The sequence below is a fragment of the Gekko japonicus genome, unplaced genomic scaffold (assembly GCF_001447785.1).
Source record: "Gekko japonicus isolate JY-2015 unplaced genomic scaffold, Gekko_japonicus_V1.1 scaffold1955, whole genome shotgun sequence".
NCBI lineage: Eukaryota > Metazoa > Chordata > Lepidosauria > Squamata > Gekkonidae > Gekko > Gekko japonicus.
This window is the reverse complement of record NW_015169232.1, coordinates 197984-222507: the sequence shown is the minus strand read 5'-3', so window position 1 is coordinate 222507 and position 24524 is coordinate 197984. Positions and strand designations below refer to the sequence as shown.

At 46.1% G+C, this 24524-nt stretch overlaps 1 protein-coding gene across 1 annotated transcript in view; it reads right to left on the bottom strand.

Moving 5' to 3' along the window:
- VAC14 (Vac14 homolog (S. cerevisiae)) overlaps nucleotides 1–24524 on the bottom strand; it is a 171456-nt gene that overhangs the window by 27297 nt on the left and 119635 nt on the right. The window lies entirely within an intron of this gene.

The window sequence follows — 24524 nt, the reverse complement described above, 5'->3', positions numbered from 1 at the left end:
TACTGTTTACATTTTTTATGTACCCCCCCCCCCCAAGTTATCCTTTCACACTGGGGTACTCATGTCTGAATCACACATCCTAGAATCTCTCTTGGCGGTGACTTCCCATAATTCACTGCAAGCCTCCCTACTATACTATACTGAAAGCAACTCCCCCAAGAAGTTGAAGCATCTTGGGAATGGGTTGGGAAAGCTCTGGCAAGCAGAGGACACTGTTCCAGGGGTGCGGGTGCCTGCCTTGATTCAACTTCCCCTCTTTAAGGCTAAACTATGCAAACAAACTCAGCTGGGGTGGGGAGTCCCTCGGAGACACTCCTCAGAATTTCAAAAAAAGGCAGGCCCAGGGCAAAGCACACTCTTCCTCCTCCATCTCCAATCTCTGCCTCCTGAAGTGACTTCTCGTGTTTTAAAGAAAGGGGCTGGAAAGCCAGTGCTGGGCATTCAGACCTCGTATACAGTTTGCCCCTCCTCTGCAAACGTAACCATTCACCAAGACCCCACGCAGCTCAGTCTTCTGTCTCCACGAACCAACCGGCTGGCTGCTTCCGGCAGGTTCGCAAGCTTGAAAGGATGGCGATGGCCAGAAGAAGGCTGCATTCTGGTTATTATTTATTTATTTTTTATTTGCTTTCAATTTGTATCCCGCCTTACCGGTATGAGCTGGCTCAAGGTGGCTTACACAGTTAAAATACAATAAAACCAATAAATACACTAAAATTACAATAAGAACAATTACATAAAGTGCTGTTATAAACAGATGGCGGGAATTTCTGTACATGGTCCGATGGGGAAAGGCCATAACTGGTGTTGTTTCATAGGGCTATGAGATGTTCGATGTACAAAGACTGTCAGTGGGGGCTCCTAATCGAAGGCCTGGTGGAAGAGCTCCGTTTTACAGGCCCTGCGGAACTGTAAAAGGTCCCTCATAGCCCTGATGTCCTCCGGGAGCTCATTCCACCAGTGTGGAGCTGCCACTGAGAAAGCCCTAGCCTGGTAATGGCCAATCTGGCACCTTTCGGGCCAGGGAGGGTCATGCGGTTTTGTGACCCTGACCTCAGTGCTCTCTGGGGCACATATGGGGAAAGGCAGTCCCTCAGGTAGGCAGGCCCCCAACCATGTAGGGCTTTAAAGGTCAAAACCAGCACCTTGAAACGAATCCGGTATGCTATAGGCAGCCAGTGCAATGCCTTCAGCACAGGCTGGATGTGATCTCACTAGTGGCTATCCCACTAGTGACCACTGGCACACCAGCCCGCAGGCAGCTGCCCACCCAACAGGAGAACCTTACAGCAGAAGGAGCATTCAAGTGAAAACTGGTCATGTTGGTAACAGCTGTAAAAAATGCAGCTAAAAGATCACTGTTGGTTTTCTACCACCATTTCTCAGTTGCTTCCATTGTCCTTCTCCATTGCGGGGGCACTGCTGCTTCCCAAGTGGAATCCTGTCACAGGCTGTCAAATGGTATTCCCTAGCAGCTACTAGGCCCCGACTTGGGTAGCCCGGGCCAACCTGATCTTGTCAGTTCTTGGAAGCTAAGCATGGTCAGCCTTGGCTAGTATTTGGATGGGAGACCTCCAAGGAATATCAGGGTTGTGATACGAAGGCAGGCGATGGCAAACCACCTCTGGATGTTTCTTGCCTTGAAAACCCTACGGGGTTGCCATAAGTCAGCTGTGACTGGACGGCAAGAAAAAGCTACTAGAAATACAAGGCAGTGCAGGGTAAGAAATGGCTATGAGCCTCCCCTTCCATTAAGGGGAGTCTAGAAGAAGATTCTCCCATTGCAATGAGTTTTCTGTTCTCGCGTTTGAAGCCGTCCCTATCTTCTCTGTAAATGTGCACGCTCATGAGCTTTCTAGCAACACTAAGAAAACGACACCATCAGGTTTTTAACAAGCGGGATCCTGGGTTTCCCCCAGCCACACAACAGCCACAGTTTAGGCTTTCCTTCATTTAAAAAAAAGCTGTTACTCATGGCTGCTGTGTGACTGCAGGGAACCTGACCCCAACTCGTTCAAAATCTGAATGTGCAGTTTGGCCCAAAGCAGTGCAAGTTTGCAAGCTGCAATCTAGACACCGTGGGGCAGCTGAATGAATGTCAGCTGGATTCAACCTGTCCTCTCCAGCCACAGCATAGTAAGAGGAATCTCAACAAGAAAGGGGGATTGTAAATGTAGTTAAGGCAATAAGTACACAAACTGGAAATGTTCCTTCTGTGGGTTCAGATCACAAGAAACCTGAAAGGGGAAGGAAGTACTCATTATTGATAACTTTTGTCACTGTTAGCTAAGAGTATGGAATTCAGGGAGTGATTCAAACGTCACAGTCAGAAAATCAGACAGGAAACGCAGTGTAGGAAGATCTCTTTTAAGGAAAGAGGTCCTCTTGGGTTTCAATCCAAAGCACAGCAAAAGCCTGCCACTGTGGAAAGGCACAGCAAGACTTGTCCAGCTTCACCTGATAAAACTGCCTTCTGTATGGCACTTTAGGGGTGGATCGCAAAAGTCCTGCAGAGCTATTTTATGAAAGGCAGATATACGAACATAACACATGCCCCTCAGGAAGAACACCTGGAAGATAAGGAGCTCAATTCATCTGCGACCCCCCCTTAACATCCATTAATGTCCATTCCAAAGGACAAATTATATAAGTGTCTCAGAACAATAGCAACGGCATGCACAAAGCTGCGATAAAAGCTACACCAATTTTATTTCATTTGTTCTTAAATATTTATCCAATACTAAACAACAACAACAACAAAAATAGGTATAAAGGGAGCAGGTCTACCCAACCATAAAAGCCCCATGGACTCTCTCACGTTCTGCTGCAAGTTCCATTCTCTAAGCCGATTTTAAAAAACAAAAACAAAAACCTATCCCCCCTCTGCAACTCAACATTTGACTACTGGAGGTTCTGATGAACAGGCCCAATTTGTGCCCAGCATCTAAATGGGGACAAAAATGGCACTGGGTGAGCATCCCTCAGGAAGTGCCAGAGTAGCACACAAAGGGTAAAAAAAACCACTGCCCACCCACCTTTCTGATTTGGTGAGGGGGATATGATTTGTGACCTTCACAAAAATGCCAGGCCAAGTGCTGTCCTCAATCCTTTTCCTGACACACAAAAGGCACTCTGAGGCTTTTTGTCCTTTGTAAATGTTTGTCAGGCACCCTCAGGCAGTGTTTACAGATGTTACTTCTGATTAACTACAAGCAGGTGCCCAAGGGTGAAGGAGTAGGTGGGTTGGCAGATGGCCTTCTACCCTCTCGGTGGAGCAGAAGGGAGATGCTGGGTTGGATCCGAGAGCTCTGCTCCACTAAGGGCAGTGCTTTCCTCTTCCCCTTCCTCTGTACCAAAGAGAAGAGCCACCATTACTGGGACAAATCAGTGGGATCCAACTCACTGCCATCTGACTATCTATAGTAGGAAGGGAAGAGGTTTCAGGAATCTGCCTAGTTACAACTATTTGCCTTACATTCTTTTTTGAAGTGGCATTCGTAAGATGGGTGATTACTTTTCCAATTTACATCCTGTCATTTAGCGGCCTCAGAACATGTACTATGAAACCACAAGAAAAATAAGGTTGAAATGTGCAGATATCCCAATTACGCCCAATAAAATATCAAAAGCACACGAACACACTAAGCTACCTTATACTGAATCAGACAGTCCACCATGGTGACTACCATCTACTCAGACTGGCAGCAGCTCTCCAGGGTCTTAGGAAGAGTGTGTTTCACATAATTTACTGCCTGGTCCCTTTAACTGGAGACAGTGAGGACTGAACCTGGGACCTTCTGCATGCAAAGTAGATGCTGTACCGTTGAGTCACGGCCCCTCCCGCAGCAGCCCAAACTGATTGCTGCCCCCAAAGTCCTCTGAAATAGGCCATCTTCCCAAGAGCCATGGCAGAGTAGGCCAAGGACTCAGAGGCAGTTCCAGGTACTAAATTCAGCTGAGTGGCCAGCACCTCCAAAGAGGGCTTACTTGCCAGCCTCACTTTAGATCAGTGGTTCTCAACCTTCCTAATGCCATGACCCTTTAATACAGTTCCTTATGTTGTGGTGACCCCCAACCATAAAATTATTTTCATTGCTATCATAAGACCATTGAAAATTTGTGTTTTCTGATGGTCTTAGGCGACCCCTGTGAAAGGGTCATTCAACCCCCAAAGGGGTCGCGACCCACAGGTTGAGAACCACTGCTTTAGATAGTCTCTTGTGCTCAGAGCCAGTGGCAAGGCACTGCTGGGACTAGCTCATGCCTAGGGAAACCTGGAGCTCAACATTCTGAGGCTGTTAAAAGTTTAAAACAATTCAAATTGGGCCTAGAAACTAGCTGAAGCTTTGTCAAAATGAATGCAAAATGCACCCTCCAATTGCCACCAGTTAATAAGCTAGCCGCCATTTCTGGGCAAGGGTATATTTATTCATTTATATACCACTTTTTTTCTCCTGAACTGATACACAAAGTGGCTTAGGACATCATTCTCCCATCCTCCATTTTATCCTCCTCATCAGCTGTGAGATGTAGCTTAGGTTGAGAGACTGTCCTGGTCACAAACCAAGCTTCCATAGCAGAGTGGGAATTTGAACCTGGGTCTCCCAGGATCCTAGTCCGACAACTCTATCCACTACAACACGCAGGAAGGTTATTTAGAAAATATAATTGAAAGCCAACAGGTCACTGTACCTCTCAAGAGAGTGTAGTTGATGAACAAAAATAAGTTGGTTGAAACTACACCTGGCCATTGATACTGTAGAAATATCTGGGGGGCAGATCTATATCTACGAATACCCCCAAAATGTGCACTTGAGCCTCTAGGAGGAATGTGATCCCAATCCCATACAGAACTAGCAAACTGTCTGGGTTAAACTTCCATCAAGATCTCCAACTTTGGGGGGCTGTCAATTTACTCTGATTCAACCACAACTATTTCTGCTGTTCCCCCTGGAACCAATGAAAAGGACAAACAGAGTCTGCTATCATCAGCACAAGAGTGTCACTTTACATTTTAGATCAGGGTGTCAAACATGCGGCCTGGGGGCTGGATGAGGCCCCCGGAGGGCTTCTATCAGGCCCGCAGTGGAACTGGCTGTCTTCTGCTTCTTCTTCCAGTTCTGCTGCTCCTGCGTCATCATAGGTTTGCAGCTTACAGATACGCACCTGAACAGCATACTCAAGATTGCAACAGCACAGACATTTTGATGCAATAATTCAGAGCAAGAGGTGTCAGTTAGCAGACCCTGTTAAATAAACAAAATATTGCAAGAGTGCTGTTTTAAGCGTGGTTTTATTTTAAGTAAAAAAAAAACCTTTGTGTTTGTGTCCTTTATAAAGTTTATCTCTCTGCTACCTGCCATTACATTTTATGACACACATGGCCTGGCCCAACAAAGTCTCATTTATGTCAGATCCGGCCCTCATAAGAAATGAGTTTGACACTCCTACTCTAGATTGATTAATTTGCAGCACTTCTTGGAGCCCTAGATTCTGCCCATGCGAACAGCAGACAAGAATCGGATCTCCACACCAATGGATATACTCGGGTAACTCAGTAGATTTTGTTTTGTTTTGCAGAATCCAACTGGCTATCACGCTGGTGATTAAGGAAAAAAATCCCACCCTGACCTGGCAAGCCCGATCTTGTCAGATCTCAGAAGCTAAGCACGGTCAACTCTGGCAGGTACTTGGATGAGAGACCTCTTTGGATACCAGCAGTCGGGAGGCAGGGGCAGGCTTTATTCAGCCACCTCTCTGAATATCCTCCAGGCCCCCAGTAGGGGTCAGTCGCCAGAGGTCGCCATGACTTCCAGGTGCACACACAGACATATGGACATATGAAAAAAAAAGAAAGAAAAAGGAAAAAAAGGGGGGGGATTCCCCTTCTCTAGGGTCAGATGGAGGAAAAAAGCATTTCACTAGCTTGGCTTACTAGCTTGAGCCTTCTGTTTGAATAGTTCCACTGAACTGTGACCCCTGCAAGCACCTTGGGCAGTGGTTCCTTTCCGATTTCTGTTCACTAATGCAGGACATGGAAAACCCTGCAACTTAGGGGAACAACAGAGACGTTTCCACCACCAAGCAACTGACTGAGAGGCTTAAAGGCTGGTTTTTATTATGGGGGTAACTCATTCCCATGAAATGATCTCAAGAACATGCCCCAGACATGCTGCTGAAGCCCCCCCTCCTAGCAGCCTGAAGCAGCTCATATGGAAAGAATCCCAAAGTATGTGACGGAGTCTTCTCTTCCCCTGGTCTCAAACCTAATTGGCACCATATATGAGAGAAATAAAGTCATGCTCTGCAATGAGTTTGGGGAAGCACAGCATCCTTTGCCTGGCTCCATTTGCAGGCCTCTGCCGGTGCAAGATCCCCAGTCGGGAGCCTCTTGCATTTTAAACGGGCCTCTGCAATTTTAATGATCTCTGAGAAGGAGGGGGAGGAAAAACCCAACCTTAATGAACGTCAGTGCACTTTGGGAAAATGGTTTCTTCATCGTTTCTGCTTGGGACCAAGTGAATGGCTATTCTTGGGACTTCAGGAGAGGCCTTTTAATGAATTATTATTCTGTGCTGGAAATAGATCAAAATCAGGGCTTAGAGCCTTCAGAAGAGCTGAAAGAGAAAATTGATCAAGTTCTGGCTGGGGTAACTTGAGGGCAACAAGCTCTGTTGGGTTGCTGTTTCCCATGTCCTTTGAATGCACAGAGCTGCAAAGCCAAGCTTGTCAGAGGCAGTGGGGCTTTGTGTCAGGCGTCCTCAGACAAACCCTGCAGTGCCGCAGCGGGCTTGGCAGAGAGAAGGAAAGAGAGAGCACACAAACGCATACCCAGGGAAATCTGGTTTCCTGTTTCTAGCACTAAAAACCTTAGGAATTCTTAGGGTTGTTAAGCAGAACATTCCTTCCACGACCCATCGAATCTCTGAGATAACATCTTTGGCGGTGGGGGAAGGGCAAGGAGATTGAGAGTCAGCAAAGCTGGCGGTGGAAGGTGGCAGAGGGCAAGCAGGGTTCTGGGCAAATGCAGCAATCAGTTGGCACACGGGGCATCTGAAGTGGGGGGAAGGAGCAGATCACTGGAAGTTGATGGCACGGGTGAGCTCGAGCAAGTTCATCCTGGAAGGTCCTCAGCCCACCCTCCACCAGCATGTAAAGCATTCTTGTTCCTGCTGTCTCCCAAACTGGGTCACCACTCAGCCCATTTCACAGACAGAAAGCCTCTGTTGCCTGCCTCCACTTAAATATTCTTACCTTGCCTTTTCTTTGAAAGGGGCTGGAATTCAGCTCCAAGCCCACCATGGCTCTTGGTAATTTGATATAAGCAAAGTGTTTTAAAAATTATACCACTTCTCTTGTTAATTCAAATCAGTGATTGTCCCTGGGGGACATGAAGGAAAGCAATGAGCAGGAGGTAAGGCTCTGCGTGAATTAGGGGGAAAGAGAGAGAGAGTATATGTGTGATTAGACAGGATCAGGATCAGGCCCTGTTAGTGAATTGTCTGGAAGCTTATAAAGCAAAGGAGATCAAAACAAAGCACTCTGTAAAAAAAATCAAAAGCTTGCCTTTGATTATGGTAGGAGACCTTGCCTTTCATGTTTGTCTTACCCCACGCTTGGTTTGTGCAATTAGGAATTATCCTAGGGTGACGAGTACCAGACCCAAAGATCCCAAGAAACAAATCCCATTGCAGCAGGATAGAGAAGAGGCGACATGAGCTCTTGAGGGCTGCTTGACACATGTTGCCTTTCTCTACAGGGCTGTCCTGTCAAGCAGCCCGAACGCTGCTTTTCCTATCCCTATGATGTGGGGTAATCTCCTTTGGAGCCCACCAATGTGGACTTTGGTGTCTCCACATGGAATTGGCTTCCTAAGATACCTGCTAAACTCTTTCAGGTCCAGCACAACCTGTAGTCTTCGGTACAATGGGAAAAAATCTATTCAACCAAGAATGATGCTAGGATCTGACACCACAGCAATCGGGCAATGAGAGACAGCTGCAAATGTTGCCTGGAGCTTTTGAGGCTTGCTGCCCATTGTGGAATTGATGAACCAGGTCCTGGGTGCCTTTGTCAGATCCCAGAGCATGCCCTTTCAATACGGTCTCCCATCACACAGATGTGTCTGTTGGCTGTTGGCTTCTCTCCATTTGTGGGTGAAACTACAGGAGCTTCCTCTGGTGAAAAGGATGACAGATGCCTTGTACAGTTGGGTGAAGTCAGTGTTAAAGACTCTCTTTATGAGTACTGAATGAGTACAAGATATGGATGCTTTGAGCAAAGTGACCATAAATTTATCCCGATGCCTGAGAATATGGCAAAGACAACGAACATAGAAATCTGTAGTGGAGCTCCTAGATGACCCCAAATGAAAGGGAGGAATTGCTCCAGCGAGGGCCACCCAAGGAGCTCAGTGAGCAGTTCTGCTTGCAGACACATTGGTATACATAATCATGCTTATGTTCCTCTGGAAAATGTACCCACCCACCCTCACACACACTATGGGCTCTTCCCGTGTTACTAGTTTAGCTGAAACAGAAATGTCAGCCTCCCTGGAAAGCAACTGCTTCACCTACCTCAAAAACTTAGACTTAACAGACTGGCCTCTGATGGTGCGCTGGGCAGGTTGCAGTCTGGGACACAGCAGGCTTGCTGCCTCATGTCTCCTTTGCTGCTACTAATGGGGTGGATCCTATACCTATCCTACCATTCTAGTGAGCAAATTTTGGAGCCTTCCTCCAACTTAAGTGGAGGATATTCCATTGGAGCAAGAGCCACTTATATTGGAGGAAAGTTCCTTAGGCTGGAAGAAGGCTTCAAACTTTGTTCGGTGGAATGGTAGGATGAGCTAGGATCTCCCCCAGTGACTGAGGAGATGCTCGGACCTCTGTGTCTCTGGGCTTTGCATTCTTGTTCCAGCAGGAGGCAAGAGCAATCCCACGGCACTCCAGAAGCATTCCTGTCACTCCCTCATTCCTGTCACCAGCAAGCAGGGACATTAGCGGGGACATTTCAGGAGCCAAGAATTTTAATGTTTTCAAGCCTAGGAGGGAAGGCAAGCCACAGCCCACTCTCTTCCTCTTCCGAGAGAGCTCCTGAAAGACTTCCCCGTTCTGTTAAAAAGAACATGGCCCACTGCCAACTGGGTTGGAGCACCTACCCTCTTGTCAAATTGGAGTTAGGCCTGGTCATCCACCAGAAGAAGAAGAGTTGGTTTTTATACCCCCACTTTGCTCTAACCCAAAGCATCCCAAAGCAGCTTACAATCGCCTTCTCTTCCTCTCCCCACGACAGTCACCTTGTGGGGCAGGTGGGGCTGAGAGAGTTCTGAGAGAACAGCAACTGGTCCAAGGTCACACAGCAGGCTTCATGAGGAGGAGGAGAGGGGAACCAAACCCGGTTTTCCAAATCAGAGTCTCTTAACCACTACGCCATGCTGGAGGTGGTACTATCCTGAAAGCGGACCTCCTCCATGAGAAAGTGCAGACATTCATTCTGAATGGTTACTAGCAATGCTCCCTCTAAGCTGTGGAGTCTTGTGAGCAAAAATTGTACTTTGGGAGCTACTGGCATTAAAATTGTGAGCAAGCGATTTGGCTACTGCGTGAATTAGTTTGCTCTCTGCTGCCTGAGCCAAGACAAAAATGTGTGAGCCGGAGGCTAAAAAACTGTGAGCTAGCTCACACTCACTCAGCTTAGAGGGAACACTGGTTACTAGTCCATGTTCACAGCTACCAACCGTCATCATGCAGCCACAGCAATGCAGACTTCTAGGCCCTTGATCAAGATTCCTCAAAACTGTTCCACATTGTTTTGAGAAGCTGTAGTCAGGATCAAATGTTATAGCAGCAAGAACTGCTTGGAAAGCTTTCTAGGAAAAGCTGAATGAGCAGGCGGGGGGGGGAGGGGAATCAATTAAGGATGAGCCCTCCAGTAACTAACTCTCCCTACACCTACACTTCACAGCAGCAAGAAAAAAAAAAAAATGTTGGTTCCCTCCCCCTCGATCAAAATGGAAGAAACATTTCCCATAAATAGAAACACTGACATTTCACTGGCGTGCGTCTTCCTCCCTTCAAGCAGGCACTTGAAAGTAAACGGCTCGTTAATAGCAGGCCTGCTTTTGATTAGCAAGGGAAGGTGGCTTGGTTTTTCTTTGAGATCCCCCCCCCTTGTGGCCCTGGAAACAGCTCAGATGAAAGAAATATCACACACACACACACACCACCGCTATCCTATACAGTCATGGATGCTACAGCGCTTTGTTCCCTTCTGAACTTCCATCAATATAATATTTTAATACAATCTGCAGTGTGGCCGTATTTAGAATACAGTGTACAGTCTTTAGGAGGCACAGAAAACGGAAGTCAAAATTATCAAGATATTGGAGGACCTTTCCTACAAAGAAAGATAGAAGTGTTTTGGAATTGTTAGTGCCTATCCTAGTATGCGAGGAAGTGGGAAAAGAGGCCGATTCCTGCAAAGCACACAGAGGAACGTTCCTTTCTGGCATGGCTCAAGGGAGTGGCCTTTGAAAGTTTGGGACTGCTGGACAAGTCTCAGGACCATTCTTGGCCTTTTGGTACCCATTTCAAGCTCCACACGCAGCGGGAACTCTGTAAGCACAATGGACTCTCTCTTGACATGTGCACAGAGGCTGGGTAGAGGACTTTACACGGTTTACACAGGAGACTGTTGCCTTGGTGAGGCACTGTTTCCATCAGGGCTAAGCAGTTGCTTCTGAAGCACACACATCTGCTAAGGTAAGCTTCTTCTTTCACCAACAGAGAACAAGACAGGATCCAGCATTTGGCCAACAACGTGACCCAAACCTCCATGGCTACTGCAGGGGAAACGATCCTCTTTGGTTTTTACAGTAGTAGGCCTGATTACTGTTCTAGCTTGCAGGACAGGACTGTAATGAGGACCCTTGGTAGGTCCTGTATTTTCTTCTTCTTCTTCTAATACTGGAAACAGCCAGCATGGTGCAGTGGTTTAGAGTGACAGACTCTAATCTAATGATTCCCCACTCTTCCTCCACACAAAGCCTGTTGGGTGACCTTGGGCCAGTCACAGTTCTCTCAGCACTCTCTCAGCCTGTTATAGAGAGATTAAGGGAAGGCGATTGGAGGCCCCTTTGAGACTCCTTAAAGTAGAGAAGGGGGGGGGACTCTTCTTCTACTAACCAGGGAGACTAAAACTATGAGTCCTCTGAAATCTAACAAGAATCTCTTGTTGTCATACTTAGGTGATGAAGATCCACCTCAGGGCAAGTCCTGAAAACATCCAGAGAGCCTTTTTTAAACAGTAAACATTTCCTTACACCTCAAGGTGATAAACCTTTGTGCTGGCTTTTCCAGTGCTCTACTTGAAGCATCTACTGAAACGATTTGTGGCAACAGTAAGACATTGAAATCTGGGGGCGCCTCAAATACAAAAAGGCTGAATCAGAAATGCTTTTGCTGATCTCTGACTCCACCTGGAACCTGGAAGAGATCCCCTCAAGTGTCAATTTGTCTCGGGGCTACAAGAGTTAATTGGCAAAACAGCCCACTAAAGAATTGGCTGATTAATTGCTGGCCATCCATTTTAAAACCGGGAAGGCAGATATTACTACTCAGACTGACAGTCACCTTTTAAAAGGCTATTTTGGGTCTGGTGTGTTACAACAATAAGACACAGAAAGAGAAACAGGAACAGTGGCTGCCTTTTAGACAGAGATATTTGGCTTATTCAATTGCACGTTACCTTAATGTGTCTTACATGGCTGCACACTGACTCATTTACTGTCAGCTATGCTGCCATGGGGGTTGGGGAGTTCATTCTGTGTCTTGTTAATTGCTATTGCATTCCTATCCCTCTCGTTATGCCTTTACTGAAACGCTTATCTCTACAGATGTGCAGGAGGAGGTTGTGTTGTCTAGAGAACTCCTATGTACCGTGAGAGACTCCAAGTTCTCAGCTTTAGCCACCTAACGGTAGCCTAATTTATCCCGCGCGCGGGAGGGTGCCTAATTGGCCAATGCCATGGGGGGGGGGGTTGCATACGAATACCCTATATCCTATTATGCTCGACTGGCTGTGGCCATTCTTAACAGTGCCTATGTTACTGCATCTATAGCTTTGCAATAAAAGTATAACCGTTCCTGAATGTGTGTACTTCGTTGTTAGCTGTGGGTTCTGACATTTACTTACAGTAAAATAAGTAGGAGCTGATCCGTCAACTGAAATCTTTTCAAGCCTCAATAGTCTTTTTTTTTTTTGCACAGTATCTTTTATTAAGACAGACCCAAAGTGATTGAAAACAGTGTGCAAACAGACTTTGAGTACTCTAAAACTTTGTGTCAGGTTGGATGCTAAATACAAAACGGAAGGATGAGCACCCTAATGGCCAGGGTGCCAAGTCCCCCCCCCCCGCTCACTCCACAGGATGCCCACAAGATACTCGACCCCGATGGGCAAAGGCACAGCTAACCAGCCTCAGATTGTACCCTGGAATGCCAGAAAGGAAAAGCATAAAATGGATAGGTCCCATTTCTTCCTCCCAGTGTGCCAGGACAGTCCTGTGCACGCCAGGCTAATGGCCCTGGAGAGAAACAGGGAATACACTGTGTTGAAAGGAGACTCTCCTGGGCATAATACATTAGCATCAGCGAGGCATTCAAAAAAGGCGCTTGTGTCTCAGAAACCTGGTCTGCGGATCCCTGTGTGATCAGTTTATCTTATGGATGATACAATCCAAGGTTGTTGCTTTTCAGGGTATTCTTTGTAAGGAAAAGGGTTTAGCAGTTGGAACAATAAGTGCAAGTGATCCCAAACAATTTAAACACCAGCATCTCAGTCAAGGCAAGCATATGATTAAGTGCAAAATCATAATAAATTCCAAATCCTGATACAGTTCTTTGTTCAAAATCAGTTATTACTTGACAAGACTAGGAATGAGGGGATTTCTGTGCTGCTACTATTCTACATTTCCCCACTTTTCTAGCAAGAAAGCAGGATTCTAAGAAACGGATGATCGATTTTACATCACAACTAAGTTAATATTGCTCTCTCGCTCTCTCTCATTTAAACTGCCTTCTGGAAACAAAAATATTTTTATTCATTTCCAATAGAAGCACAGCAAAGAGCAGAATTCCCTAAAAATAACCACGTTTCAAAAGTTAATCCTCAGAAATCAACAACAGCCTTTAAAATCAGACTCCATGTATCAAATTCACGGAAGCCTTCTTTTTAATGTAAAAAGATAAACTTGTCGAAAATATCTAACATTTCAGGCTAACTATTACAAAGAATGCAGCAGGTCACTTGTTTCTCGGAGCCCTGTGAATATTTATGGCACCTGAACAGAGCAGACACAGTCTGGCTGAAGTGGAACAATGTTAAGACCTATGCACTTCAAAGAGAAAGATGGGGCCTTGGCTTAGAATTCTGGTTTCGATCTCTAAAAGGGGGTAAGTGATCAAAGATATGTGGGGACATTTTCATCATTTGCTGCCGGCACTGGGAAGAGCCAGGAGTCGTACACTCTCCATCTGCCTGAGAAAGAAGAGTTCCCTCCTAGGGCTAAAACACCTGGTGCTACCTGGCTGTTGTTGCCAGGCAGCGTCCATCTGGGGCAGAAGCTGTTTCGCTCACTGCCATCACAATCTTTCAAAAGCAGCAGCCAGGGCAAGAGGGCAGGGGACGTGTCCTACATTCTCCCCTGCCTGCTCAGGGCCTTCATCACTTGCCACTGCCTGTTTAACATGCCTCCATTTTTTTCACTGTGAGCTACCTCGGGAGCCTGTGGGGAAGAAAAGTCACATTATGAACATTTATTTCCTTATTTAAATTATTTAACCACAAAGGGAAAACACAGCGGGCAATTATTCCCACAAAGCACACAAAAGATAAGCTTCATAGCGATGACATTAGGAGGATTTAAAAACAAAACAAAAAAACAGGGGCGCAGGCGCTCCAGAATTGTATTTATGTTCATTGTGCTGACAATTTTCTTGACTATAGTTATTAGAGATGCTGGTGTCATTCGCTCATTTCTGTTTGTGTCTTGGGCTTTCCCACCCAACAGGGATGAAATTTTCAGGGACTGTAACCCTTGGCCCTGGGATCACCCCTGCCAAGTTTCAAGCACAAAGGAGAATAGGGAACTAAAATTCTCCCTCGCACAGCAGGCAGAGGGAGGAGTTTGGCAATCCCAGGAGGCCAGCAGAATAGGCACAGGGAAGCCTTTGGCACTAGAAGGAAAGCTGGCAGAGTTGTACAGTGGGTACAGAAGCTTGCAGTTGGCACCAAGAAGGAAGACGCTAAATCATAAATTCTCTCACATAGATCTGCAGTTTCAAAGCAACAATGACACAAAATGAGCAAAGGCCCCATAAAAGCACAGGCTTCTCAGATAAATCATACGACACAAGCAGAAAAAATGACAGTACTTGCATGCTTAGATAGAATTCAAAAAGGACTCCTTGACAATGCAGTGCCTGGCAGAAATGCTGTATAAAAACAACCTATCTACACGCTCCTCTGATCAACACAAGGTTACCTTCTGACTTTGCTCTCTCCTTACTGCCTTCAACCCAAAACAGTGTCAGCAAGGCACAAGAACAAAGAGAATCAACCGTCTCCTCATTATATTCAAATCGTATTGATTTCCCCATTTGGACTAGGCACGATAACTGTATTAAAGACAGGATTTCAATTTACATCAGTTCCAAATATACATCACCATTTTATTTTAATTTTAAGACAATTTTTTAGACAATTCAGCTACTACCTCGAGGTGACATCAACCATACTACCAGTCCAGATCCTCAAGAAATTCAGCTGTTCAGAAATGTGCTTCTAATGTCTTTGTTTCAAGTCCTCAAGACTGCCTTTTCTGCCTGGCTGTAAAAGAAGAGATTGGATTTATACCCTGCCCTTCACTACCTGAAGGAGTCTCAGAGTGGCTTACCGTCTCCCTTCCCCTTCCCACAACAGACACCCTGTGAGGTAGGTAGGGCTGAGAGAGCTCTTTCAAGGACTGCTCTTGAGAGAACAGCTCTGAAAGAACTTGCGACTGACCCAAGGTCATGCCAGCAGTTGCATGTGGAGGAGTGGGGAATCAAACCCACTTCTCCCAGATTAGAGTCCATGCTCCTAACCACTACACCAAACTGGCCTGCCGAACACACACTTTCCTGGTCAGACCAATACTGCAACCAAACCTTACTGGGAAGTTTTCCCAGGAATCTAAAGTGACCCTATCTTGTGTGCCATTCCCCAGACTGGGGACAGGCCTCAGGCTACATGTCAGTCAGCAGCTCTTAATAGTGAGAAACCTTCTCCCTTATGCTCCGGTTATGAGCATGGATTTGGGCCAAACTGGAGAGCAGTTTGTGTGCACATGTCTCCCTGACCTCACACAGTAACTGCTAACAAAAGGGCTGATGGCAGGAATACCCAAGATAGCATCAGGCATGGCTCCTCTTTAGTGTGCCACATACAGAACTGTACCATAAGCTGGCTGCAGTTTACATGCATGAGACGGAAGTCCAATGCCTCTTGCTGGCCAAGCTGTTAAATGCCTGTGCAAGTTGTCCCATCCCCCTTTAGTAGATCATCTTCCAGGACTGGCATCTCAAGATTTCAAGCGGCACATTCATGCTGTACCAAGAGGGGCAGCTGCAGTGATGCCGGGCTGTGTGTCACTGGAGAGGGTGCCTCCTGCCTCTCATCCCGACCAATGGAAGAGTCTGCAAACACCACAGATTCCATTCAGCTATTTATTAGCCGCCATTCCTGGCTGAGGGCCAGGTCCCTTTGTTCAGCACCCAGAGGGTTTGCCTACCTTGAAATGGGACACTGCACGGTGAGGACAAAACGCCTGCTTAGCACCAGAGCAAACACTGTCGGAAACCAGCTTTTGCAGCCCCTGTGTCAGCTTTGCCAGGCACAGCTGGCCACTTAGGAAACCTTGCTTTAAGCAACTGAACATAGGCAGCCTTATTTCTGCAGTTCCCAGTAGCTGGCGGGGCCAAATCCTGCACCCAAATCTGATTGAAGCCCCCTTTCACAACAGTGGTGGCATTCAGCTGAGTAGTCCTGAAAGATATTAAAGACCTTCACTGCTGCCCTGTTAAAGATCACATCAAATCTGGAAATACCCAGATGTATCACTGGATCCCTCTGGAGACTATCACCTTTCATAAAAAATAGTTGCGTGAATAAGATTGAAGAGGCACAAAAAGAAACGAGACTGCGATTCTTCTCCCAGCCTTGTACCACTGCTAACCAATGCTCCCTCTAAGCTGTTAAGTCTTGTGAGCAAAAATTCTACTTTGTGGGCTACTGGTATTAAAGTTGTGAGTGAGCAATTTGGCTAGTACACAAATTAGTTTGCTCTGGAGCCATCCTTCCTGAGCGAAGTCAAAAATGTGTGAGCCAGAGGCTAAAAAACTGTGAGCTGGCTCACAATAACTCAGCTTAGAGGGAACACTGCTGCTAACCTGGGTTAGGAGTACAGGAGACTATTCCTTTGGGGTCCAGGGTCCGGCATTACCCAGTCTCCACCAGTTCATCACAGCCATGTTTATTGGCTGGAAGAGGAACCCCTGCTGGGTTGGGGAGGGGGAAGAAGTGCTTTTGGTTACAACATTCCAGAAAGGCAAATGGAGGCGACAGTGGGGGGGCCAAGGGGCAAAGCACAATTAAGACAGCCAACACTGACCAGGTAGACTTCCGGCTACTTTTCCATCCTGCCTGTCCTGTGATGACATCCTCCACTTGGCTTTCTAGAGACAGCCTTGAGGGTGCAAAACCTATAGCGCCACTGCAGGCAACTCTCATCTGATGGAGCTCAGAGATCCACACAGGCTGCCATCAGTAATGAAGAGTAGAGTGTATGTGTGTGTAGGGGGGGAGAGTCTTTAAAACCAACTCTATAATCTAAAGGTCTATTAATTTGTGCATGCCCAAAGGAGTGTGGATGCTGTGGGCAAAACACCAAAATTGACCACAGACTTGCTACTGATGGGGAGGGGGCAGACAATGACATTCTGGAGCAGTAGGATTCTACTGACATCCACATTTCCCATAATTCTTTAACTACAGCTACGCCAATTTACAACTAATGGATCCCTTCTGTCAACCAGAAATCAAGCAGGTTCTCCTCCCCTCCATTTCACCTTCACAACCACACTGTGAGATACGTAATTATTGTACAGATCAACTATTTTCCACACAGGTGAGTGGTTTAAGTTGTGCTTCCCTGAGCTTTCCATTGCAAGGAAGGGGATTTGTACACCCTCCTTTAAAAACCGAGGCACTCTGTGTTTGCAGTGTCCCTAAAGACTTTGTTTTGGCACCTGATGTACAACACAGCATGCTCAATCTAAATCTTGGCCATGGATACAGGGCTTTGTTGTTTTCTAACACTTGTGGTGACTGAATACCTCGCCACCCACATCCAGCTCAACTCCTGCCTTGTGTTCCATTATCTTCACTGTTAAAATCTTACCGGCCTCCTTACAAGGATTCTGCAGGGCTCATTGGATTCAGTATGCAAAATCCTAACACTAGAGGCGCACAGAAGGAAAAAGAAAAGCAGTTGTAACCAGTAGCTTCTCTTTCTTCTATACTTACAGAAGTCACAATTTGCCTTCACCTTTCAAAAAACTCGTTGCTAGATGGCTGCTTATAATTTCGCACTCATGGCAGCACAACAGACTCTGAATAAGCCCCAAAGACCAACACTGAAGAGAGTTAAGAGAAATCCAAACAATGCATTGTGGAAGTAAACCAAAAACTATCCAGGCAGCCAGTCCCACAGAGCCACCCATTTTGTTTGCATTCTGCATCCTTAATGTAACATTACCTGTTACAAGTGGCGCCTTTTGCAGACAGAGACAAATGTGCCTAACGGCTGCCTTTCAGAGTCACAGGGGAAGAATGCTAGTTCCATTTTTTCCTTTGTCCCAGCAAACTGGTACAACCTGGAAAACCTATTTCGCACCCAGCACTGTCTAAATGAATCCCATCACACCCTGTTCCCCATTTTAAGACTACAACAGCTGATCCCGGGCTTAGTCACCAAGCCTTGAAACAACTTATTTTTTTCTACCTTAGTGCTGCACAGAACCACCAATCTGATGAAGACTATGCAAGTTTACACAAATTTGTGATGTGCATGATTTTGTGATAGTGTTATCTACGATTAGGTATTTGTGGTGGAAAGAGCCATCAAGTCACAGCCAGCTTATGGTGACTCCCTGGGGTTCTCAAGGCAAGAGATGTTCAGAGGTGGTTTGCCATGGCCTGCCTCTGCACAGCAACCTTGGAATTCTTTGGTGGTCTCCCATCCAGATACTAACCAGGGCTGACCCTGCTTAGCTTCCAAGATCTAATGAGGTTGGGCTAGCCTGGGCCATCCAAGCCATGGGCTGATCACATCATTGCAATACCTAAAAAAGGGCTGTTACACAGCTTTTGTTTTTTCAATATCTGTGGACCAGGCCCAAACCAGAATTTGCAATCAGAGCTGACATCCTAAAATCCAAAACAAAACAAAAACACAAGAAAGCTGCCTTCAAGCCAACAGCTAGGCAATCAGTTCAGCCATCTGATCTCAGCAAGAGCCAATTCAGAGAATCATTGCAATCCTGGGGTCTTCTCCCCACAACAGACTATCCGTGCCTCATTTTAATTACCCAGTGTGAGCACACTACAGAAGAACATACTGATGAAGAATAAATACCTTGGTATTCTGGTCACAGCTGTGGTATGGCCACGTTTTTCATAAAAACCAGGCAAAGCAAACAACCCTGCCTGTCTAATTCAAGATCAATACCTGCATTTTCATGACAATCTAAAGAGCTGTTTTTACAACTACGAGCAGGTTTTAAAAAAACTGACCCGGGGTCTGTGTGTGGATTGTGTACAGGAAATATAAAAGGCACAAAGGCAGCAGACCAGTTTAGCAGTTGCTCTCCCCACCTTTGCAATGGATAAGAGAAACCATCAGTGAAACCTCTACCAATTAGCCAGCAGTTCATACCGAAGGGAAAGTAGAAACATCCCCCACCAAAATGCCTGACTCCAGTACTAGAAGACTAGACTGAGAGCCTGACAGGTTACCTGCCTGAAATCAGCCACCTTTAAAGAGCCACTTAGATTCTAGGAGGATGAACAGCTCACCCGGGCTCCTATCCCTTCCTCAACAGCTGCAATCCCTCAGGCATCTGCAGAGATAACTGCTCCCTGCAATTAGTGAGAGGGAAGGAGGCACTCTAAAGTAGAGAAAATGCCCTAGCCTGAAATGCATTTTTTCCAGCCCCAAAATATGAAAATAATAATTTTCCATCTTTATTGTAGCTTCTATCAGCCCTTAGCAGCATACCCCTCAAGGCAAAGGAAACCATGGCAACGCCACCAGCACTTGGTTTAAAATGTGGACAGTTTCGCTGTGCCAGATTTCTAATGCTAGTTTTTAAAGCTAGGGGGGGGGGCCCTGCTTCTGTCCTCTGGGCATAACAGGGCCTTCATGGTGACGGCCGCCAGCGCAAACACAATTCTCCTTTCAAGGAAGCCTGTCCCGGCCCCTCCCTGCCTGCCTTTAGGAAGGGCTGCAAGACGCTTACACTGTAGGACGTTCTTCATGATTTCAGCTGAGCTCTTTTTTGCAGGATAAAAATGAGTGACTGTATAAAAGCCTGAAAACACACACTTGACTCTTTAGGACAGAGGAGAATAGGATTACAGATTCTTTTTTTTTTTTTTTAATCAAACCATAAAAGTTAAAAACCATACTCGCAAAGTTTTGCTAGTACTTCATTAGAGAGCCAGTTTGGTGTAGTGGTTAAGTGCGCGGACTCTAATCTGGGAGAACCGGGTTTGATTCCCCACTCCTCCATTTGCGCCTGGCTGGATGACCTTGGACAAGCCATAATTCTGGCACAGCTGTTCCTGAAAAAGAGCAGTTTCTGTCAACTCTGTTGTGGGGAAGGGAAGGGAAAGGAGTCTGTAAGCCGCTCTGAGACTCCTTTGGGTAGTGAAGGGCGGGGTATAAATCCAATCTCCTCCTCCTCTTCTTCTTCAGATTCTGTGGAATGAGTTGGATGTGACAATAAAGCAAACCACAGCCTCCACTTACCGATAGGACAAAACCCATGAAGGCAGGAAGAGATGGTGGCATGGGGGGGGCACTACCGGGAGGCCTGCAAAAGGCCAGGAAAGTTGCCTTGTCTTCTAGAGGCACCGTTTGCTTGAACTGCCCCTCTGGCACTCACAAGCAGAATACACAGGGCAGCACTTTGCGAGGAAAAGCAGAGTTCCAAAAGGCTGCCTCACCGACTCTCTCAGCATGGGACTGTTAACGTGGGGTTGATCACTCTCTATCCCACTGAGCTGAAGGATGCTTCTGTGCTCTTTGGGCACTTCTTGTCACTGGCCCCCAAGGCACCAGTTTCTTAACTCCACGAGAAAGGGACTCATAGTCAGCAGACTCCGCTAGATTCCATCTCAGAGAGGCACACACTCCTTTCAGGCCGACAGCTGTGGCCTCATTTTCATGGCAGTCTGAAACTTCCTTATTTCTGCCCATTTGGTGTCTTCATTAGAAATGGAAGAAGAGTCACAGCAGGGAGGTGTGCTGACAAGAACTCAGGCTTAGATGTTCCAGCAGTTTTAAAAAACACACTGTGTACACCTTGCTCCAGCGTAGCATGGAGAAAGCTCCGCATTTGAGCAAGGTCAAAGAGAGCGGAGAGTCTAGGGCAGGCTGTGCCTCCACGGAACAGCTTATTTGAGATCAGAAATGCTGTGGGAACCGATGTGAATTTGCACATATGGAATGGAGCACAGCAAGGTTGAAAGGTAGCTAAGTCACCCATTTGCCCTTCGTTCCCAGGGTGAACACAGAAGGTGCACCAAGTCCAGCTGCACCTGGGAGCTGGAGGTAAAAGCAAACTTGCCTAAGCAGTCATGCAAATTAACCATCTCTGGTGGGGCCTCCCAATGTGAAGTTTCTGATCCATTTCTCTGGGGTCCGGCGTACAGGAGATTTGGGTATTTAGTTGTACCATCCTAGAATCAAAACGGAAATTCACATTCCCCCCCCCTTCTCCAGGGGTTCTAGGCTGTGACATTCTTGACTAGTGGGAGATCAAAAACCAGTGCATCTTTCACAGTGGAAGAATAACAAGACACAGCTGTTAAACTATCTGGATAACATCCTTTGGAGAACTGTTCTCCTAAAAGCCACGTCTCTTTGATTACTACTTACTTCATTGACACCCTGCCTTTCTCACAGAGACTAAGCATCTATGTGTTGTGAGAAATATGTGTTCCCACACACACCCCTGGTTCGTGTTCCTCTGAATGTGATGCCTCCTTACCAAAAGGCGGAAGGTGCAAGTTTGGAAACGCTGAGCACTGGCTAGAGACACTCCAAGCCAAGGTCTCTCTTCTTATATATTGTTTTTATTTAAAAGGCTCAGTATTCAGAGTTTACCTGACAAGATTGAACAGCAAGACGCTGTATCAACTTGCCATACAATACACTTCTATTGCAACAAACTATAGACAGTAAACACACACAGAAAAATGAACGTGCAGACAAAGTAACCCACCCCACAAGCATGCAAGAAGCGAAGAGACCCCTTCGGGTTGACTTCCAATCTCTCAGGAGCTTTCCTGAGCTTTCAGAAGCCAACGAAATTCTGTGGGATTTTCACCAGTATTTATACCCAATGATCAAAGGGTTTCTTTTGATAATCCTATCACAGTTACCATTTACAAGTGGAAATTGCCTACTGTAAATTTGTTTCCTAGAAGTTGAAATTGTAAATCCCTTCCTTACACCAAAAGTTCACACTCATTTACTGGGATGTGTTTATTGTTTCACTGGGGTTCCCACCATTTGGGGCTACAGGTTCTTTGAAGCTACCAGATTGCTACTTCAAAGTTATCTTCTAAGGTATGTGAAATCTTGTTGTCTCTGAGATAGCATATTGGATTAGGTCCAGCTGCAATTGTTATTGTCTTTAAATTGTGGATCTCACACTTATAAAGACTTATATTGATTCACACAAACTGTCCTTTTGGTGTCATTGCTGAGATGAAAGCAGGATTTTTGTGAAATCCTGTATCCCAGGAATTTTGCATTTTGGATTGAAGTCTACCAGCTGCCACACCTTTTATTGCCTGGGAAATTGGGGGTATTGGCAAGTTTCACATCTGTGGAGTTTCCCTGGGAATTGAATGTGTTACATCTTCAGTGAAAGAAAGGTCAAGCCTGTTTTTTTCTAGCAAGGGCAGAGACAGATATGTATATGGATTTTGTAAACTATTTTGTTCATTTTAAACCCAAACCTTCCATCTTTCGAATATTTCTTACCACACTATGCACTAATGCTGAGTGAATGTCTGGACCAAATTATAAGCTGCCACCTTGTAAACCGATTCAATGGACGGGTGGCAGCCTTGTTGAAGTGGACTGGTTTGCTGAGAGTTTATTTAAAAGATTTTTAAACCTGACTTTCTCCGAACAAAGCTGGATATCCAAAACAAGTAACATCTAAAACAACAATAGTACAATGGCAAAATTCACTGCAACAACTGAAAACATTCTAAATGCAAACAGCAAAGACTCCAACATCCCTCCATCTTGAGACGTGTCCTATGTGCCCCCAAAACACCCCTCAGCCTGATCCAGACACTCTCCTAAATAACTCTAGTTATTTACTGAGACTGTGGAGTAACAAGCCATGCTGATGTGTGCCCCTTGGAGAGGAGAGGTTGCTATTGCCACCCCTTTCCACCTCTTCCACGGAGATGGTCCCCGTTCGGAAGCTTTGGTGGGCCACCACGAGGATCGGCTAAGCAGCATGGGGACTGGGTTGCCGTTAATTGTGCTACCACAGGGCTCCTCTTCTAGCTGGAAAGGAGGGAGGAAGGACAGTGGGTTTCCCCACCCACCCCCATTTGCCAAACTGGCAGCAACCCCAGCTCTTCCCAAGCCTTGCACCAAAGAATGCCTTCCCCCTACCTTGGGATGTGGTTTCAGTGCAGGAAGATGGGGAGGAGAGACTATATTGCCCCTTCAGGCTTCAGGATTGTGACCCCCCAGGCACCACATGCATCTCTCTAAAATGCCTAGTTAAGGAAGGGAGGACAAGAAAGATGGAAAGTAGCTAGCAAATGTTTTCGTTGTGAAACTCCGGTAAGACGAATGCCGCAATCCTGTTGATGCCTGCTAGAACATAAGAACATAAGAGATGCCAATGTTGGATCAGGCCAAAGGCCCATCCAGTCCAACACTCTGTATCCCACAGTAGCCAGAAATACCAGTGCCATCAGGAGGTCCACCAGTGGGGCCAGGACATTAGAAGCCCTCCCACTGTTGACCCCCCCAAGCACCAAGAAGACAGAGCATCACTTGCCCCAGAGCCCCTATCTATACCTTGTGGCTAATAGCCACTGATGGACCTCTGCTCCATATGCTTATCTAATTCCCTTTTGAAGCCGTCCATGCTTGTAGCCGCCACCACTTCCTGTGGCAGTGAATTCCAAGTGTTAATCACTCTCTGGGTGAAGAAGTACTTCCTTTTATCCGTTCTAACCCGACCGCTCAGCAATTTCATGGAGTGCCCACGAGTTCTTGTATTGTGAGAAAGGGAGAAAAGTACCTCTTACTCTACCTGCTCTTTCCCATGCATAATCTTATAAACCTCGATCATGTCACCCCTCAGTCGTCATTTCTCCAAGCTAAAGAGCCCTAAGCGCCTTAACCGTTCCTCATAGGGAAAGTGTTCCAACCCTTTTATCATTCGAGTTGCTCTTTTCTGCACTTTTTCCAAAGCTATAATATCCTTTTTAAGGTGTGGTGACCAGAATTGCACACAGTATTCCAGATGAGGTCGCACCATTGATTTATATAGCGGCATTATGATATTGGCTGATCTGTTTACAATACCCTTCCTAATAATCCCCAGCATAGCATTGGCCTTCTTTATTGCAGTCACACACTGTCTCGACATTTTCAGTGAGTTATCTACTACAACTCCAAGATCTCTCTCTTGATCTGTCTCTGCCAGTTCAGACCCCATCAATGTGTATTTATATTTAGGATTTTTGGCTCCAATGTGCATCACCTTGCACTTGGCCACATTGAACCCCATTTGCCATGTTGACGCCCACTCGCCCAACTTTGACAGATCCCTTTGGAGTGCCTCACAATCCTCACTGGTTTTCACCACCCTGAACAACTTCGTATCATCCGCAAATTTAGCCACTTCACTGCTTACTCCCAACTCCAAATCATTAATGAACAAGTTAAAAAGCAGTGGACCAAGTACTGATCCCTGTGGTACCCCACTGCTTACACCCCTCCACTGGGAGAACTGCCCATTTATACTCACTCTCTGTTTTCTATTAATTAGCCAGTTTTTGATCCATAAAAGGACTTGTCCTTCTATCCCATGATTTTTGAGCTTACTTAGGAGCCTTTGATGAGGAACTTTATCAAAAGCTTTCTGGAAGTCAAG